Consider the following 4788-nt stretch of genomic DNA (forward strand, 5'->3'; position numbering starts at 1 on the left):
CTAGCACTTCTTGAAGAATGGTCAAAAAATCTCTTGCACACATTGCAATACCTCATGAAAAACATTCCCAGAAGAGTTGGCCATCTCCATACTAAAGCCAGTGTGTTAAGAATGGGTGTTCAGTGTACAACCAGTGAGTAAAGGCATACTTTGAGCAGTATGGTGTATTTATGTATACAGAATTGATGTGCACATCTGTTTAATGCTCACTGACTATTCCTACATATTCTTATTCCTGCAGGACTGTTTGGTAATTTATTCTGTGGCAGCTAGACGTCTATGCTCAACAGTCCTAAAAGCAACGTGTCCAGATTAAAAAAAGGATATTTGAAGACAAGCTTTCACAAATGATAAGAACCCCACTGTTTGTGATTGAAATGAGGTCTACGTGAATTCATGCTGCTCCCTTAACACTTCTGCTCACAAACACAGCATGTATAGTACATGCATTCACACTTAAAGTGGTTTTTTAGGTCATGTCTCAGTTTCATGCACTCAATATTCAATAAACTCTTTGTTTGCTTTCTCTCAGCTGATGCAAAGTCAAGAAGGCAGGTGATTCATAATTAATGCATTGCTGAATACATTGAAACAACGTGCCTGTGTATGGGGGGCGGGTGTAAGAGAGAGAGACTTTAACTCACAGGAATGTACTCTGAACAATGTTTTCTACACATTTATCATGTGTCTTCAAGATATTTCTGTCTCGCTTTTAGAACTGATCACCTCTGACCTGGTTCTTTAGGGTGCCTGACTATAGAATAATTTGTCATCGAAACATCGTTTTTTCTTCTCTTTTCTAAATATTTCTTTTTTCAGTCCGTTAACAAATGGCGGGCCAGTCTGCTTTTTTGCACCACAGCTACAGGATAAACTAATACTTCTCAGCTCAGTCACATTCAGAAACACTCAGATCCCAGTCTTTGTTTCTGCGGCTGTTGATTATTTATTTAGACTTAATTTAGGCTGAAAGCTCCCGTTGAGATACAATCTCTCCTCGGCCAGGGGAGTCCTTGTTTAATCCTGCAATCCCATTTGTCTCCAGATTGTTATTGTTCTTCAGTATAAAAAAAAACAAAAAACAAATTTTTCAGACACATTTTTTCACTAGCCACTCATGACAGAAATGTGTGTGTGAGAGAGAGAGGGTGAATGGACTCAGATCAGCAAAATGGTGTCTGTGTTAGTCAACAAAGGCATATTTCTGTGTAATGTTTGGTTAATGCAGTGCAAATGTAAGTAAAACTGGGTTGCTATCTTTAAAACATTTTTTGTTATATTTAATTTGGTCAAAATGTATGTTGTTTGGTTAAATTTATTTTGGGCAGTTACTGTTTAGAGATATCTCTTGTAAAAAGCATGTTAATTTAACCTTGTTAACATCTCCATATGGTGTTTTTAGACATCAGGAGCAACACAAACAGCTGTTTATCATTTCACTTTAAACTGTATCAAACAATGTAGCAAATGGACTCAAACAGGCAGAGAACCAAATATTTTCAGTGCAGTTTATTTAGAGCTGCTGACTGAGTATGAGTTTCCTAACCTTAGCAACTGTCTGAGAGTCAGTCCAATCAGTGAAGAGTGACTGAGCAGAGTCAAAGGACAGGAGCTGCAGTCTGGACATAGGTGGAGATGGAGGGGAGGATAATTTATACATACACATTTAACACCTTCTCTTGTTTTCCTGTTTACTTCAGGATAAATTTTAGGATATTATTAAACTCTAAATGGGCTGGTCGCCGTCTTTTTTTTTTAAAATGGAGATTCCAGTTCTACTGACTAGATGTTCTTGGATGTCTTGTGAAATTAACATAATATCAGGGTGACCTCATCTCTGCAGTGGCTGGACCCATTTCTGGGGCAAATTACCAACACAGACAAAGACTGCTGAAAATGTGGACAGTTTCTTACGGGGCTTTAGCTCAGGAAGCTTCCTGCTCCGAGATGTTCAGGGGGCACACACAGAAGAGAGAAAAGTATCTCATTTCATCTCTATAGATCACAGGTTTCCTCTAAAATCATCTCAGCATTGTCTTATTTTCTTGTTTGTCCCTCTGCACCACTGCATGATGAAAACCCATCTTTCCACCGGCTCTCATTCTACTGAAGTTAACCACCCCGATGTTACCCTGTCAGTAGTTTTGTCTTTTAAACTGGATTTTTTTTTTCCATGTCCGTTTTTAAAGTTTTAGGTGTCATTTTATTTGCAATAGATCTGACCCACATACAGAGAACACTCTGGAGAACAGAATGAGTAAAAGGTTGTTTATTTGGAAGATGATAATCAGGAACGTAATGGTCGTAAATCTCACTATATGGAGAGAGGGGAAGAGGTTGAGTGAATACAGGGAAACAGAAAGTAAACGGTCACTTGAGACCACTGGCTTTATCTGGGATACATGGAATATAGGATGGATACGAAGACTTGTAGGTAAACCGAGACGAACAGCAGACGGATTAATTATAGTCTCAATCTCATTGGGACCGATGAAACGAGGCGAAAGCTTCCGTGACGTAGACTTAAGGGGTATATCTCGTGCAGACAACCATACCTTCTGTCCAGGCTGGTATTCAGGTGCAGGTCTGCGTTTGTTCTGATCAGCAGTATGGTGTAAGCTCTGGAGAGTAGAATTCCAAATGTTCTTGCAGTGGCGGATATGTTGGTGGACAGATGACACAGTGATATCTTTTTCGTCGGCAGCAAACAGGGATGGCTGATAACCAAGGGAGGCCTCAAAAGGTGAACGTCCATTGGCAGAAAAAATGTGAGAATTTAATGGCACCGGCCATTCCAGTACTGCTCTTATTTTCTCTGGATCTGAACGTAGCTGTCCACCCTCAAGGATGTAGCTCAAGGAAGTGATTGAAGACTGATGAAACTCACACTTCTCGGCTTTTACGAACAGGCGATTCTCCAGAAGACGATGAAGAACTTGGCGAACGTGCTTGCGATCCTCCTGAATGTCCTTTGAGTAAATCAGAATGTCATCCAAGTATAAGAAAACAAAAATGTTCAAAAAATCTCTGAGCATGTCGCTGACTAAGCCTTGAAATACAGCAGGAGCATTACATAGTCCAAAAGGCATGACCAAATACTCAAAATGGCCCAGCGGCATCTTGAAAGCCGTCTTCCACTCATCCCCCTGGTGAATCCTGACCAAATGGTATGCATTACGAAGATCTGACTTAGAGAAAACGGTTGCACCATAAACGGGTTCGAAAGCAGGGGAAGTGGGTACTTATTTTTAACGGTGTTCTGATTTAAGCCCCTATAATCAATGCAGGGATGTAACGAACCATCCTTCTTCCCTACAAAGAAAAAAAACCCGCCCCAAGTGGTGAGGAGGAAGGCCGAATAATACCTGCAGATAAAGTGTCATTTATATAATCTTCCATAGATTTCTGCTCAGGACGTGAGATGTTATAGAGTTTGCTAGAGGGCAGAGATGCACCGGGAAGAAATTTGATTGCGCAATCATAGGGTCTGTGAGGTGGTAGGGATAGGGCCTAATTCTTACTAAATATTCCCTTAAGGTCATGGTACTCAAGGGCACAGGAGACAAATCAATTACCTCATCCTCTTTGTTGGCCTGGTGGGCAGACTAGGGGAAAAACCAGATTGGAGACAAGATGAATGGCAATTTGTGGACCAGGACTCAATGCGACACTTAGACCAGTCTAGATGTGGATTATGTTTCTGCAGCTAGGGGAAACCTAAAATTAATGAGCCTTGGGACACCGGAAATACAAAAAAAGATGCCATCCCCCTATGATTGCCAGACAATAAAAGTTCAACTGGTTTTGTTCGTTGAGTTATCTGCTGTAACCTCTTACAGTCTAGAGCTAGAACTGAATGTGGGGATTCAAGTAGTTCCACTTCTATGCCTGCCTGATTTACCATCTCAGAATCTATAAGGTTCTGTTCGCAGCCAGAATCAATAAGAGCAGATAAGGTCATAGTACGCTGGTTCACTATGAGTGTAGCAGGTAAACCAAAGTATACTGAAGCAAAAATCCCCCACAATTGCCCACCTCACCAGAAAACTTATCCGGATTAGGGGAAGTTAATGAAGGTGAGTCCATAGAAGGTTTCTTGGGTGCTGTTCTTTGTGAGATCGGAGCGGACCGGAATGACTTCGGTGTGCAGATGCTTACGGGAAGGTGGACAGGTTACACTTACGGCATGATCCAGGAGACGACAGGAGCAGGAAACAGCCAGCTTGATGCGAATCCAAACGAAGACACAGATCCAAAGCTTAGGCTTTCCAAATCTGCAAAAGGAGCAACAACAAAGTTATACAAGGTCAAAGAACAAAGCATAAACTTAGTGTTTGGTTCGAGCTTGTACCACTGGTGGCATAACACTCTGGCATCAAAGTGCTGGCAGCCTCCTGCTTAAGTACTCCTCAGAGTAATCAGTGGAATAAGTCGCACCTGTCACCCAGCACACCTGAGAGCTCCAGCACCGTCTGAAAATGAGCAAATGTACCAAGCACAAAAACACAAACACAACCCAGATCCTGACATTAGGTTTTATAATTTTCTCTTTTTGGTTAAGTGTTTGAGGTGTACGTGTTTCTTGGTTTGATTCACTTTTCTGTACAGCATTTTGGTCCAGCTTGCATGGTTTTAGATGAGTTTTATAAATTATTTAGCAGTGACTTTTCGAATTCATCTAACAGTGTTAGATTTGCAATTAGAGCAGATTTAACTGTTTCCATCACGCAAAATGTTCTGCGACCGTTCATGCTTAGTGAAGTGAGCATGTTAAATAAATGCCTGTCT

The 4788-nt window shown here is 41.1% G+C and overlaps 1 long non-coding RNA gene across 1 annotated transcript; it reads right to left on the reverse strand.

The window, feature by feature from the left end:
• Positions 1-2254: 2254 nt before the first annotated feature.
• On the reverse strand, positions 2255-4438 carry LOC124855940. Its single transcript, XR_007035190.1, has 2 exons — positions 4184-4438; positions 2255-2969 (listed from the first exon to the last, which is right to left on the reverse strand). It is a non-coding gene; the product is annotated as an uncharacterized LOC124855940 (long non-coding RNA).
• Between the last annotated feature and the right edge of the window lie 350 nt (positions 4439-4788).

This window comes from Girardinichthys multiradiatus, chromosome 19 (genome assembly GCF_021462225.1).
Source record: "Girardinichthys multiradiatus isolate DD_20200921_A chromosome 19, DD_fGirMul_XY1, whole genome shotgun sequence".
NCBI classification, from domain to species: domain Eukaryota; kingdom Metazoa; phylum Chordata; class Actinopteri; order Cyprinodontiformes; family Goodeidae; genus Girardinichthys; species Girardinichthys multiradiatus.